The sequence below is a fragment of the Rattus norvegicus genome, chromosome 3, assembly GCF_036323735.1.
Source record: "Rattus norvegicus strain BN/NHsdMcwi chromosome 3, GRCr8, whole genome shotgun sequence".
Lineage (NCBI taxonomy): Eukaryota > Metazoa > Chordata > Mammalia > Rodentia > Muridae > Rattus > Rattus norvegicus.
Genome location: NC_086021.1, coordinates 185,264,310 through 185,280,976, shown reverse-complemented (window position 1 = coordinate 185,280,976; position 16,667 = coordinate 185,264,310). Strand labels below are relative to the sequence as shown.

Here is a 16,667-nt window from a genome sequence, read left to right as displayed (position 1 = left end):
ACCTCTGAGAATATTGGAGACAAATTGCTTTTAACCAAGAGGGTTGGGGGGTATTTCTTGAGTAGATCCTTGCAGGTAAGTATAAAGGGCCCTTGGTCTGAGTACCCAATGGAACCTGACCTAAAGGATTATTCCTCTACTGCTTGATCACCTGCAAGTCTTAGGTTCCTATGGGTGACCACCCTACTCTGAACATAGGCAATTTGGAGGAGCAGAGAATAACTAACCTGCCCTACACAGAATTCCTGTGGAGTCTATGATAAAGAACCCAAGTCTCTGCCCTTTCACAGACATTTTCAAATTTTCTTTAAAATATTTTGCGATTCATTCTCCATTGCATGGAGATTAATAACTCTTATCATTATGTGTTGAGATAGGCTTTCTCTCTAAGTCTTTATCTCTGCTTCCTACATTTGTGGTAAAAAGCCTGGACTACTTGATTTCATGAATATTTAAAAGCACTCACAGAATTAACTGTATCCATTTTATCCTTAACAACAATTAAACAATTCTCATTTATCTTGCTTCCTAGTTTATCTTATGCAGGCAGTTGCTACCAATTACCTCTCTCTCTGTCTTCAGAGCAGTTTGGATCTTTATGCATAAAGGGTTCTCACCCTTCAGAGTTCAAACTCTAAGACACCCAGAATCCTTTGAGAAGGACCTGGTATAAATCCCAGTCACCTGGCTTGATTTTGTGGCCTTGAAAAACTTTGCTGAGTCCCACCACATGCCATGAACCCCAGAATTATAAATAGCAGTTCTGCACTCCATTTCTTGTAGTTTCAAGCCTGCACGGCTTGGTGAAGAACTGTGTTCTTTATGCAAATCTGCTAACTTCTAATGTAATACTCTAACATCATGATGTGTGTTTTCCACTTGAAAATCTTCAGATAATGTTTAATACTCTGTGTAGGCCTACACATGGGGCACATTCTGGAGAGGTAGAATTTTGATCTTCTCTAATACCTCACTGCAACTGTCAGAGATCTTTGTTGCCCATTTAATTACCCTGGATTATCAAATCAAAGTCACAAATGCACATGCAGTTTCATTAATATGCATAAATTGCCTCAATGGCTGGATCAATCCCGAATTCCTCATTGATAACCACTTCTACCACATATGCCTGAATTATTACTTAGTAAAATCTGTGTCTTATCTTTACTTCCCTAGTCCCAGTAGGAAGGAGCAAAGAGGCCATACTCTCCCTGTACTTTCATGGCGGCTGTTCTCGCTTTCCGTGCTCTCCAGCCTGTACTACATTACTTTCTGGGCATGACAGTCCTGGATCAAAATCTTTTTGTATCGTTTCCTTAGGAATCCAAAAGTACTGCCTTTCACTCCCTGCTTAGACTCTGGCTGCTGGAAATTTTACTTACCAATTAGAAAACACTGGTGTCATGGATAATCAGCATGTGAAATGAAGGATTCTCCTGCAATTTGGGAACTGACTTAACACAAGTAGGATTAGAAACAATCCAAAACAATTGGGAACAAAAAAAAGAAACAAATCCTTAGAACTTCCTTTAAGTTGTCAGCCTCCATTTTATTAAATGGTGAAACTAAGTTCAAGTTCCTATAAGGTGTTGGAGTTGGAGACTTCCCATTAGTGGACCATCTTCCTTTTTTCACCTTTTGTTCCTGTAAACAGGACTATTCCTAACAATGCCTTCTGCTGTTTATCTTGTGCTGTTCAATACGTGAGGCGTGCTCCTAACCACCAAAGAACAAAAGGATATGACTGTAAGACTGTTACACTCACTTCCCTAACAGTTGACTCAGTGAAAATAACCTAAGAAAATTGCCATCACTAACTCCTGATTAGTGGGAGAATGTAGCTGTAACTTGGCACAGATTTACTTGTTGTTTTCAAACTTAAAAGCTCTATAACATGTAGCTCACAGTGCAGAGGTGGGTGCATGGCATGTCACACGTTAGGGTGAGGTGTGATTTCTGGCCCTCATCTAGCAGGAGCTTGATTACAATACTTTTTTGTCATTTGCTTTAGGTGAGTTTAAGATGTCTTGGATTGCGAGGACCCCATAACACAACAGCTAGTACTCATAGACTTTCTTTCTTGTATAAATACTTTCAAGAAGATGAACACTAGAAAACTGTGCAACGTGTTCAGCACATTGAATACATTCATAAGGGTTCTGTCTCGTGATGATGAAGACTTGTTAAATTTGATAGGGCTTCACCATGTTAATGTATTCATAGAGTGTACTCCACTATGGATGCTTTCATGAGGAACAAGACTATAAAAATGTACAAAGGCTTAACCATTTTAAATGAAGGCACATGAGTTCTCTACATCACAGTTTATTTTGTGCAACTGAATATGAAAAACATAGACAGGCTTTACCACATTGTTTACATTTATAAGATTTGACTGCAGAAACTGTTCAGTTACATATTCAAAGACAAACAGGATATGTAAAGGAATTGCCACATTGCTAACATACATAGGATTTCTCTATTTTTGTGGGTTTTTTTGTATTTTAAGACACATGCGACCAATTTTAGAAGAAAAGCTTTTACCACCCTGACTACATCCATAGTTTCATCCAGGTCTTCTCTATGTATTTGAGGATGATTACAATGTTCAGGGCTTTGTCCCACTGATGATACTCATAGGATTTCTCTTGCACATATCTTCTTTAATGTTCTTGCAGAGTATTGTGACTTGTAAAATTATAGACAAATTTCTTATATTCACACTGCTTCTTTCCAGGTTGTATTCTTTTAAGTGTCAGGGGATGAATGTTTGGTGCAAAACCTTTGCCATAGTAGTTACTTTCGGAGGACTTCTCTACAGTATGTGTTCTTTCATGTTTTAAAGATGACTTTGATGTTAAAATAGCCTTAACACATTGATTACAGAGATCAAATTTCTTTCCTGAATGTGTTCTTTTCTGTGTTTGGAGACTAATGCTTCATTAAAAAGTTTTACCACATTTGTTAGATCCAAGGTTCTCTCTTGAATGTGTTCTTTTGTGATATTGGTTACCACTCCTTCCTAGAAAGTCTTTGCCACACTGGCCATATCCATAGGGTTTCTCTCCTGTATGTGTTATTTAATGTATTTAGAGACCATGGCTTTGAAAAGGTTTTACTACAGTGAAACATTCATAGGATTTCTCTCCTGTATGTGTTCGTTTATATATTTGAAGAACATTGCTATATGAAAAAGCTTTACCACATTGGTTACATTCATAAATATTCTCACCTGTACGTGTTTGTTTATGCATTTGGAGATTACTGTTTTGTGCAAAGGCTTTACCACATTGAGTACATTCATAGAGTTTCTCTCCTGTGTGTGTTTTTCTTCAATACTGGAGAACACTTCTTCATGCAAAGTCTTTACCACATTGAGTGCATTCATAGAGTTTCTCTCTTGTATGTGTTCGTTTATGTATTTGTAGACTACTGCTTTGTGCAAAGGGTTTACCACATGGATGACATTCATAGGGTTTCTTTCTTGTATGTGTTTTTTTTTGACATCTCAGATCACAGCTTCGTGCTAAGGCTTTATCACATTGAATATATTCATAGGGTTTCTCTCCTGTATGTGTTTTATTTTTTTTATGACATTTCAGATCATAGCTTCGTGCAAAGGCTTTATCACATTGAATACATTCATAATGTTTCTCTCCTGTACGTGTTTTTTTATGATATTGGAGACCACCCATTCCTGCAAAGGTTTTTCCACACTGGTTACATTCTTAGGGTTTCTCTCCTGTATGTGTTCGTTTATGTATTTGAAGAACTTTTCTCCGTGAAAAAGCTTTACCACATTGGTTACATTCATAGGGTTTCTCTCCTGTACGTGTCCGTTTATGTATTTGGAGACTACTGCTTTGAGCAAAGGCTTTACCACATTGATTACATTCATAGGGTTTCTCTCCTGTATGTGTTCTTCTATGATACTGGAGAACACTGCTTCGTGCAAAGGCTTTACCACATTGAGTACATTCAAAGGGTTTCTCTCCTGTATGTGTTCGTTTATGTATTTGGAGACTACTGCTTTGAGCAAAGGATTTACCACATTGATTACATTCATAGGGTTTCTCTCCTGTATGTGTTCTTGTATGATTTTGGAGACCAACCTTTCCTGCAACTTTACCACACTGGTTACATTCATAGGGTTTCTCTCCTGTACGTGTTTGTTTATGTATTTGGAGACTACTGCTTTGAGCAAAGGCTTTACCACATAGATTACATTCATAGGGTTTCTCTCCTGTATGTGTTCTTCTATGATACTGGAGAACATGCTTCGTGCAAAGGCTTTACCACATTGAGTACATTCATAGGGTTTCTCTCCTGTATGTGTTCTTGTATGATTTTGGAGACCAGCCTTTCCTGCAAATGCTTTACCACACTGGTTACATTCATAGGGTTTCTCTCCTGTATGTGTTTTGTAGTACCATGACTGATTCATTCACCTCATTCTTCCTCATTCTCTACTGAAAATACAAAAACAAATAATAATAACAAAATGTTGCCTCTACATTTTAGAAAGTAAAAAAAAAATGACTGCATTACCTATAGCAGTGAGAATCCCATATGCCTCCAGCATCACATCTTTGTAGAGACTTCTGAGAAGGATCCAGCAAAGCCCACTCTTCCTTGGTGAAGTTCACATGCACATCATCATAGGTCACTACCTCCTAAAAGACCCAATACATGAGTACAGAAGAAAGCATGATACTGACATAAGTGTAAATGTTTACATCACAATGATTATTTGCTTACTCACCTGCCTGACCACATCATATTTTTATACAATAACAAGACAGTTAAACTATAAAAATGTAAGTTAATATAAGAGCCAATAAATGGTTCCGGGGAAACTGAAGCCTCACTATTAATATATTGGGTATGAAATGATATAGGATGATGTGAGACCTTCCAACTTACTGTTCCCAGAGACTCAGTACTCAACAGTGACCTTAGGACTGAAGCTTCCTCTCACCTGTACATGACTCCTGTAATGCAATAGACCATTTCCATCTTCCCTTTACTTCTTGACAAATATCCTTGTCTCAGCACCCAAACATGGGCAGACACCCCATGCTCAAACTCAGGCCAGGTCTAGAACTCAACAGTCTGTCCAAAGAAATATCATATTATCTGTTACCCTAGATCCAATTCTCATTGTTGCCCAAAACAGTGCAAACCAATATCAAAAAAAGCTTCTTCTTTCAGTATTCCTGTGACCAGTTCTCATCAAAGAAAGGCCCCATCTTCCTTCTTCCTCTTCCTTTTATGAGTTGAGATTATACCAGCTACATAGTTGTCCAATGAACTCAGTTCTTAAAAGGTCCCTCTTTATTTGCAATTTTTAATGCCAAAGACAGGGAGGTTCATTCACTTGTATTTTACTTCTCACTACCAAGTCAGTGGCAACATTAAAAGAAGTTGCAGAACTGTCTTCCTAGAACATTAGGTGTTCAAAGTAGCCTTAATTACATGGCACAAAAAAGGCAGAGGTATAGGAGATGTTGCTCTAGTCAGACAATTATGAAATCCCATTTAAAATATGAATGAAATTCTTTGATTTATTTTTTTTGGGGTTTGGTGGTGGTGGGGATAGTGGGGTTGAGAGACTAGTCTTTGACCACTGAGACATCTATCTTGCCCAAGAACTGAAATTACTTATCACTAGGAAAAACTGGAAAATAGAAACAAGTAAGAAATCAGAGCACCTAGAAAGTCTTTGGTCCTGTGAAGGCTTGTTTCCCCACTGTAAGGTAATGCCAGGGTGTTGAGGTTGGATTGGATGGGTGGGCATAAGAGCATACTCATATGAGCCAGGGGATGGGGGAGGAGTTTGGGAGAGAGGGGGAAAGGGAATAACATTTGAAATCTAAATATATAAAATATCCAAGAAAAATAAAATTGTACTAAAAAAGGAGGAACAATAAATATAATTTTAAAAACACATCAGTGATGTGACTTGTAAAAGAGCAGGCTCTACCTTGGTATAGGGAACGGCATAAATAAAATGGTGTTTGATCTTGCTCTTTTATGTAATGTTAGTTGATGAGAACTATAATGTGACACAGAAACCACAGTCAATGTCAGGTGTTTTAAATTTCTGAGCTGACTTAAAGGTGTCAATAAAGATTGTAGATATCTACATTAAGGCAGGTATTAAAATGGGAACCCATTATCCACTAGCTCAAGGTAACCCGCCCAAAGGAAACGCCCATGAAATATTATATTTAATCGTATCCATAAATTAATACTTGCTGTGATATTACAAAGTCATTCTTCCTGCCTGAATCAGGTCCTTCTCCATAATGGTGATCCCTGCAGCAGACTTTTCTCTGTAATCTACCTGTTTTCTGCAACATTTCTCACGACAGTATATGCAGTAAACTGTTTCTCCTGTTCTCTTCCTGCCATGTATATTTCTACACAAAAGTCTTGCCACAAAAGTTTTGTACAGATTAAGCGCCAATAAGAATGTTATTGAGAGTCCACAGCACAGTCAGGCGCAAGAAGAAATTAGGTTCACAAAGGATTTTTCAGCCTGCTAGAGATCATTTAGTTGCTGGGAAGACCCCACTACACATGCATTTTATGCTAAGCAGCTTGCTCCTCCCATTTGTGGGAGATGACTTTGTACTCACCATGTCTGGAGTTCTGAACTTCCAAGCTCCCCTCACAGAGAGTCGCAGAGGCTCTGTGAAAATATCACACAGAAATACTCACATCTTATCTGTTAAAAAAGGGAACGCATGTGCTTGGTAGCCGGAAGAGCCGCCTTCTTCTTTGACTGGCAGTTCCATTAACAGGTTCTGATTGGCAAATAAATCTGGAGTGACATGAGCATCACCCTTAGGGATAGAGGTTGCTTTGAAGGGACTGACCAACCTGGTTCCACACCTGGGACAATCTTTTTGATGTGCATATTTGCAGTTCAGGCCACCCAGCCCCTCCTCCAATTCCTTACTTGTCTGCTCTCCTGCCAGTCCCCTAGGAGGAACTAAGATTCCTGATCCCTGCTGCTCAACTGCCTGCTTCTACCTTGTATTCACTGTTTGCAAATTTGGAGTTTGCCTAAGCTCCAGTTATAGCACTCAGTAGGTATTTCCCCCTTCCTCTTCAAGGGGAGGGATCAAGCTTCCCAGCTTGCATAGCCCAGTAATAGCTTATTGGGAAACTCCAAGTCTGTCCAGAAGGGGACAGGTGTTCAGAATATTAACAAATAGGGATTTTAGAAAACAAAATTTTGTTTTGTGCCTTCTGGCTGGGTCCAAGTACAGTGCTAATACTTTTGACCTGCTAGTTATTAGAAAAGTCTCAGAGAAAAATCAGGAAACACCTGACAGATGATGTGAGGCACTCTGGTTAATCAGAATATTGTCCTCACCGGTAAGGAACACAAACATAACAAGAACAAAACAACAACAAATCCACAGCTGTATTAGCAAAAGTTCTTCAGATTAACAGAGCTGTTAGAATGAAACCTAATGACAGTGCCCTTTGCCTCACAGAAGCTTTTCAGCTTTATGAGATTCCATTTGTGGATACTTGATCTTATAGCACAAGCCATTGGTTTTCTACATAGGAAATTTTCTCAAGTGCCCATGTGTTCGAGATTCTTCCTCACTTATTCTCCTTTCAGTTTGAGTATATCTGGTTTTATGTGGAGTTCCTTGATCCACTTGAACTTTAGCTTTGTACAGGGCGAAAAGAATAGATTGATTTGCATTTTTCTACATGCTGACCTCCCGTTGAACCAGCACCATTTGTTGGAAATACTATCTTTGTTCCATTGGATGGTTTTGGCTCCTCAGTCAAAAATCAAGTGACCATAGGTCTTCAATTCTAAATCACTGTTTTATCTGCCTCTCTCTGAACCAATACCATCCCGTTCTTATCACTATTGCTCTGTAATACTGTTTGAGGTCAGGGATGGTGATTCCCCCCCAAAGTCCTTTTATTGTTGAGGATAGTTTTAGTTATCCTGGTGTTTCGATATCCCAGATGAATTTTCCTTCAGAAAATCCTACGGTGTGTGCCACTCCAACCAGCCCAGATGAATTTTCAAATTGTTCTTTCTAATTCTAGGAAGAATTGGATTGTAATTTTGATGGGGATTGCACTGAATGTAGGTTGGTTTTGGTAAAATGACCATTTTTACTATATTAATCCTGCCAATCCGAAATCATTGGAGGTCTTTGCATCTTCTGAGATATTCTCCAATTTCTTTCTTCAGAGATTTGAAGTTCTTATCACAAAATCTTTCATTTGTGTGGGTAAAGTCACACCAAGTTATTTTATATTATTTGGGACTATTATGAAGGGTGTTTTTCCCCTAATTTCTTTCTCAGCTTGTTTGTCTTTTGTGTAGAGGAAGGCTCCTGATTTGTTTGAGTTAATTTTATATCCATCCACTTTGCTCACGTTGTTTATCAGGCTTCGTGGTTCTCGGTGGAACTTTTGGGGTCACTTATGTATACTCTCATATCATCTGCAAATAGTGATAGTTTGATTTCTTACTTTCCAACTTGTATCCCTTTGATCTACTTTTGTTTTCTGACTGCTCTGGGTAGCACTTCGAGAACTATATAGAATAAATAGGGAAGCAGTGTTCAGCATTGTCTAGTCCCTGATTTTAGTTGGATTGCTTCAAGTTACTCTCCATTTAGTTTAATGTTAGCTACTGGGTTGTTGTATATGGCTTTTACTATGAGTAGGTATGGGCCTTGAATTCCTGTTCTTTCCAGGACTTTCATCATGAAGGGGTGTTGAATTTTGTCAAATGCTTTCTCAGAATCTAATGAAATGATCATGTGGTTTTTATATTTGTGTTTGTTTATATAGTAGATTACGTTGATTGTTTTCCATATACTGAACCATTTCTGCATACCTGGGATGAAGCTTACTTGATCATGATGGATAATCGTTTGGTTGTTTTCTATGGTTCGGTTTGCAAGCATGTTATTGAGTATTTTTGCGTCAATATTCATAAGGGAAATTGGTCTGAAGTTCTCTTTTTTTGTTGGGTCTTTGTGTGGTTTATGTATAAGAGTAATTGTGGCTTCAGAAATTTGGTAGTGCTCTGACTGTTTCAATTTTATGGAATAGTTAGGACAATATTGGGATGAGGTCTTTTATGAAGGTCTGATAGATTTCTGCACTAAACACTTCTGTTCCTGGGCTCTTTTGGTTTGGAGGCTTTTAATGACAAATTCTATTCCTTTACGAGCTATGGGGTTGTTTAAATGGTTGATCTGCTCCTGATTTAAGTTTGATTCCTGGTATTTGACTAGAAAATTGTCCATTTCCTCCAGAGTTTCCAGTTTTGTTGACTTCATTTTTTCCAATATGTCTTCCTAAATGCACACAGAAACAAAGTTAGTGTGTACACTCAGGACTATGAGTTTTAACTATCATACGTTGCCACTAACACAGATCCAGAACATTCGCCATCCCTGGGAATCCATACTCTGGAAGGGTTAGAGGCCAGGGACCAAGGCACCCACAGTCTGTACCATAATCCATATCAGTTCCAGGTGATCAGACTCAGAAAGATCAGTAGATATGTCCTTCCTGGTCTGACAATGATGACCCCAAAATCACAATGCCCTGGCTTTTGGTCTTCTTTACAGCTTGCTACCCATGTGTCAGTGGATATTCCAGTAAAGAACCTGCAAGCTACCTTCCACTAGTGCTCCTGATTCTTAGGACAGCAAAGACTCCCTCATTCACTTGGAAAACACTCATGGGCCTGGGAAAATAGGGGGATCACAAGCAAATGAGTCAAACAGCTGAAGCATTCCAAGCTCTGCTGTTCTACCCAACATGTAGTCAGAGCCCTAGATTGGATGTCAGGGTGGGGAGGCAGGAAGGGTTGGGTAGATAGGTGGCAGAACACTCTTAGAGAAGTAGGGCAAAGGAAGATGGGATAGGGGGTTTATGGATGGGAAACTGGGAATGGGGATAATATTTGAAATGTAAATGAAAACAATCCAATAAAATAGGAAAAGGAACTTTGTTTGCATATTCAATTAAACATGCAATATCCAGTGCAGCCATCTCTGCCTCATACTTGGAACGACTTGCAGCCAAATGCAGTCAAATTAAATCAGTTACAATTAAAAATTGAAAATAGTATGAATATTGAAGCAAGAAGAGGGTAAGAGGAGGTGGAAAAATGAAGAAATGAAAAGGAACATACATGACTGTTCTTAGTATGGTGGATTAGAAAGTTTTTTTATACTCAGAAGAGAGAACAAAACCAGAGCAAGGGATATCTGGGATAGTCTAGAGTAGACATTATTATGTATATGATGGACAGAGGAACTAGGGGTAAAGAAGAGTCAGTCAAAGAGATCAGCATGTTTAAGGATACATGAAAAAGACCAGTTTCCAAAATGGTTGGATTATGTAAGGATTGGACCTGTGAGTATGGTGGCCTCCCCTGGGCTTGAGGGTGAGGTATGCCAGAATATGTGTTAACAGGTAGGGACTGAGTACTGCTGAGGGAAGGTGAAAGCTTGGTGTCATTTCATGTGTGAACTAAGACCCTTTGCCATTTGTCCCAGGGTCTCAGATTAATAACTGGCCAGAAGGAGAAGAATGAAATGGTTACATTATACTCTCAAATACCATTTTGAAAGTTAAAATACACCTTTTTGTCCAATATTTTTCAGTGACTAAATATATAATCTAAAGGGCACCAAGTAATACTAACGTCTTTTCTCTTACATTGTGTTTGTTCTTTCTTTTTGAAATTATTATTTATTTATTATTTATTTATTTATTTATTTATTTTCATTTCAAATGTTGTGATGATTCCTACTTATACTTCTTCAAACCTCTTATCCCACACCATATACTCCTTCCTTCTATGAGCATGCTGCCCTACACACTTATCCAGTAGAACCTCACTGCACTAGCACCTCCCTAGGTTTGGGCATCAAGCCTCAAATCGACCAGAGACCACCCCTCTCATTGATGACAGATAAGGCAATCCTCTGTGACAGATGCAGATGGAGCCCTGGGTCCCTGTATGTATAGTCTCTGGTTGGTGGTTTAGTCCTTTGGAGCTCTGAAGTGTCTGGCTGGTTATCATCATTCTTTCTATGGGGTTGCGAAACTGCTTTAGCTCCTTTAGTCCTTCCCCTCATTCCTCCATTGTGATCCCTGTGCTCATCCTGATGGCCAATGTGCATCTCTATCTGTTTAGGTCAGGGTAGGTCAAAGCCTTTAAAGGAACAACTATACCAGGCTCCTCTCAGCTAGAATTTTTGGTATCGGCAGTAGTATCTGGGCTTCATTTCTGCAGATGGGATAGATCCCTAGGTGGTAGAGTCTATGGATGTACTTTCCTATATTCTCTTCTTCATTCTTTCCCCCTGCATTTCCTTTAGAATGGAACATCTCTGGAATAATATATTTGAAATGGATGGGTGGCCCCAACCCTCAACCCCGTGCCATTGCTTCCCCTTCGATGTCTATTTTGGCTAATGTAACATATAATTGGTCTGGGGAAGTCTTTTTTTTCCTGTAAACTGAGACTTTCTTCTGGCTCCCCCAGTTCCCCTTTCCCCACTTGTACACATCTTCGTTCAATTTCCTGAACCTCCCTTATCTCTTCCAACAATTGATCCTCTCCTCTTCCCTCCACCCCCCTTCTGTCTCCCTCACAGGATACTCACTCCCTCTATCTCCTATGTCTATTTTGTTTCCCCTCTTACTTTTTTCAGTTTGAAAGGTTCTAAATTTTATTACTGGACAAATTAATTAAGACACAAGTAAGTCTGTAGGTTAAAAATGTTGAAATCCACCTAGTAGGACTGATCGACGACCGCAATTCAGTATAAATCCTCAGTCTTGCCACAGTGTGACTCCTTACAGACCCAGCTTCGTTCTCCTCCAGTGTCTTCTCTTAGAGTTGTACCTGATTTTGTTACCAGGTTTCATCCTAATCCTTTGAGGAATAGGACGATTTTGCTTTCGTTTCTTTGCCAGGAATCACTTGATTCTGAAAGTCTTGTGAGTAGACATGGTAAGGATCTGAATCAGGCACAGAGTGTACGATGGCGGAGGAAAGGAGAAGAGAAAGGACAGGCCAGAAGAAAGCGATTAGAAGCTTGTTTCCCCTCTTAAGTAGGACTGAAGCATGCACACTGTCATCTTCCTACTTCTTGAGCTGCATATAGTCTATAAGCTGTATCATGTGTTTTCTGAGCTTTTTTCCAATATTTACTTATCAGGGAGTACATAACATATGCCTACTTTCATGACTGAGTTAACCTCATTGAGGACGATACCACTGTGACAATAAGTCTAGTGGTTCCTCAGAAAATTGGAAATAGTTCTATCTGAGGAACAAGATATACCCAAAAGATACTCCAACATCTAGAAAATATGCACTCTCCACTCTATTCATAGCAGTCTTTTTTTGAGAGCTACAAGCTGGACACAACCCAGATAACCCTCAAGGGAGGAATGGATACAGAAATTGTGGAATATTTAAACAATCAAGTAGTACTCAGCTATTAAATACAAAGACTTCATACATTGTGTATTTTCAAACAAGAAAAATAGCATTGCTATAAGGCAAAGGGACAGCAGTTTGGCTAGATCTTGTGTTGCTTGACCAAGTGTAATACAGAAATTTGTTTCCTAAAAATTAGTTCAATTTCTCGTTTATATTCGTGATTGCCCTGACCCCAAAATGCCCACTTTGGAATTTTCATGATTGTCTAAAATCGATTACTGATAAAATCATGGTTAATGCCAACAGTTACCAAAGCAGAGAGGCCTTCCTTCTTCCTCTTCCTTTCCGGTGCTGAAGTTATACTAGCTTAATAGTTGGTCAGTGAACCCAGTCATTACACAGGAACCTCTTTATTTGTAATTCCTTTACAACTACCACAGAGAGGTTGAACAGCACTCATTCACATGTATTTTACTTTTTACTAACCTGTCAGTGCCCACCTTAGAAGAAGCTGAAGGTCTGTCTTCCTAGAACATTGGGCGTTCAAAGTCAGCCTTTATTACATGACAGAAAGAAAGACTGAGCTACAGGAGATATCGTTCTAAACAGACAACTATGAAATCTCTGTATAAAAATAAATGACATTCTTTGTTTTTTGGGGGTGGGTGGATGGGGTTGAGAGCCTAGCCTTAACCACTGAGATGTCTATCTAGCCCAGGACTGAAATTCATTAAGTATAGGAAATACAGAGAGTGAAAACAAGTAAGAGATCACAGCACCTCTAAAGCATTTGGTCCTGTGAAGGCTTGTTACCCCAATGAAGGTTAACGTCAGGGTGTTGAGGTTGGAGTGGATGGGTGGGAATGGGAGAATCCTCACAGAACCCTGGGGACTAGGGAAAAGGAATAACATTTCAAATGTAAATATATAAACTATCCAAGGAAAATAAAATTATAAAAACAGAGAAAAATAAATATAATTTTAAAAACACACAAGCTAAATGTCTTTTAAAAGAATAAGTGCTACCCTGGTACAGGGAACAGCATTAATAAGATAGTTTTTGATCTTCCTCCAGCGTGCAATGTTAGCTGATGAGAGCTACAGTTTGTCACATAAAGTTACAGACAACTTCATGTGTTTTAAATTTCCAAGCTGACTGAAAGTTGTCAATAAAGATTGTAGCTATCTCCATAATGCAGGTCCTATAACAGAAACTCATGATCCACTGCCTCAAGGTAAACAAATTAAATGCTCATCAAATTTGTTATTTTTAATAGTGTCCACAAATTAATACATGCTGTGATATTACAAAATCATTCACCCTGTGTGATCTGGTCCGTCTCCATGATGGTGATCCCTGCAGCAGACTTGTCTCTCTGATGTACCTTTTTCCTGAACCATTTCTCATGTCAGAATACATGGTAAATAATAAACTGTTTTTCCTTTTCTCATCTTGCCATGTGTATTTCTACACACAAACCCTGCCACAATTGTTTTGTGCAGATTAAGCCCCCGTAATAAACTTGTTCATTGGCCACAGCAAGCTGCAACAAGAGGATAGGTCCACAAAGGAGTTTTCTGCTTGCTTCTTACCATTCAGCAGCTGGGAAGACCTACTACACATGCACTTTATGCTAAGCAGTTTGCTCATCCCATTAATGGGAGATGACTCCATACTTACCATGTTTGGACTTCTTTACTTGCAAAGCTCCCTTCACAGAAACTAGCAGATGCTTTCTGAAGTTATCACAAAGAAACACTCATTTCTAATGTGTTACACAGAGGATTGTGTGGGCTTGGTAGCCAGAAGAGGCTCCTTCTCTTCTGAATGTCAGGTATGTTTGGAGGTTCTGATTGGTGGAAAAATCTTGAGTGATATGAGCACCACCCTTAGGGTTGGAGGTTGCTGAAAGGACATACCCTTGTCGTTCCAGACTGGGCCAATCCATCTTCAGTCTGCAGATTTGCAACTCGGTCCACTAGTGCCTCTCATCCAACAGCTTACATGTCTGCTCTCTTGCCAAGCCCCTAGGAGGAACTAAGATTCCTGATCCCTGATGCTAAAATGCCAGCTTCTACACTGTATTCATTTCCTTGCAAATATGGAGCTTGTCTGAGCTCCTATTGCATTGCTCACTCGATAATTCCCCTTCTTTCTGGAGTCAAGCTAGATAGCTTGCATAGCCCAGTAATCAACTTACAGGGGAGCTCTGATCTGTCTGAAATGGTACAAGTGTTCAAAATATTAACAATTACATATCTTAGAAAACAACATTTTGTTTTGTGCCTTTAGGCTGGGCCCAGGTAAACTGCTAGTTCTTTTAACCTGGTGGTTATTGGAGAGACCTCAGAGAAAATCAAGAAACACATGACAGACACTGTGAGGTGTTCTTGTTTGTCAGCACATTGTCTTCAGTGGGTAGGTAACATAAGCACAACAGCAACAAGAGCAGCAGCAGCAGCAACAACAACAACAACAAGAACTATTCCACAGCTATATTAGTAAAGTTTTTCCAGATGCACAGAGCTGGTACAATGAATCTCTCTCAAGTATGTAGAAATGGATATATTAGAATGTCTCACAGGGAGGAACAGGGAGATAGGGGCACTCAGTCTGCAGGTGCCCTGCCTTCAAGACTCTACCCGGATCTGAAGGGACCCAGCCAAACAGCTCCTGGCACCCAAATCCTGTGGGAGGGAGAGCTAGACCTTCAGACGGGCAGACACACCTGGAAAGCCAGTGGAGACTACTCCCTGCCCATATCTCTAGAGGAAAAAGCCAAGTGCCGTCTGGGCCCCTTGTACACAGGACACGAGAAAAGTTGGGGCAGGTCCTTCTGGTTGCTGCCCTCACAGAGAGCTGAAACACAGCTCCAAAGAGCGACTTCAGGCCTGAGAGCAGAGATAAGACCAAATTTTCTGCTCCATTGACCTGCCTGGTGGACTCAGGACACACACACACAGGAATAGCTGAACAACAGTAGACAGGAAAGACTACACACCTGAAAGTAGAACACTCTGTTCCCATAACTGGCTGATAGGACGGTCTAGCCACTGTCAGATATAGCAGAACAAGGTAACATCAGAGACACCCTGATGGCGAGAGGCAAGTGCTGGAACCCAAGCAACATGGCATCATCAGAGTCCAATTCTCCCACCAAAGCAAACACTACATATCCAAACACACCAGAAAAGCAAGATCTTGATTTTAATTCATCATTTGATCATGATGATGGAGGACTTCAAGAAAGACATAAAGAACTCCCTTAGAGAAATGCAGGAAAACACAGATAAACAGGTAGAAGGCTACAGAGAGGAAACACAAAAATCCCTGAAAGAATTCCAGGAAAACACAATCAAACAGGTGAAGGAAATAAAAATAGAAATAGAAGCAAAAAAGAAAGCACAAAGAGAGAGAACCCTGGATATAGAAAACAAAGTAAGAGACAAGGCGCCATAGATATAAGCATCACCAACAGAATATAAGAGATAGAAAAGAGAATCTCATGAGCAGAAGATTCCATAGAAATATCGACACAATAGTCAAAAATAATGTAAAACAGAAAAAGCAACAGGTCCAAAACACACAGGAAATCCAGGACCCAGTGAGAAGATCAAACCTAAGGATAATAGGTATAGAAGAGAGCGAAGACCCCCAGCTCAAAGGGCTAGTAAATATCTTCAACAAAATCATAGAAAGAAAAACTTCCCTAACCTAAAGGAAGAGATGCCCATAAACATACAAGAAGCCTACAGAACTCCAAATAGATTGGAACAGAAAATAAACTCCTCCCATCACATAACAGTCAAAACACCAAATGCACAAAACAAAGAAAGAATATTAAAAGCAATAAGGGTCAAGTAATATATAAAGGCAGACCTATCAGATTCACACCAGATTTCTCACCAGAGACTATGAAAGCCAGAATATGCTGGACAGGTGTCATACAGACCCTAAGAGAACATAAATAACAGCCCAGGTTACTGTATACAGCAGAACTCTCAATTAACATATATGGAGAAACGAACATATTCTATGACAAAACCAAATTTACACAATATCTTTCTACAAATCCAGCCTTACAAAGGATAATAAATGGTAAAGCCCAAAATAAGGAGGCAAGCTACACTCTAGAAAAAGCAAGAAACTAATCATTTTGCCAACAAAACAAAGAGAAGAAAAGCACACAAACATAATCTC

The 16,667-nt window shown here is 39.4% G+C and overlaps 2 pseudogenes; both read right to left on the bottom strand.

Moving 5' to 3' along the window:
• Positions 1–2,317: 2,317 nt before the first annotated feature.
• Positions 2,318–16,667, bottom strand: part of 3300002I08Rikl2 (RIKEN cDNA 3300002I08 gene like 2) — a 105,043-nt pseudogene continuing 90,693 nt past the window's right edge.
• Positions 11,840–12,030, bottom strand: Rpl39-ps3 (ribosomal protein L39, pseudogene 3; annotated as a pseudogene).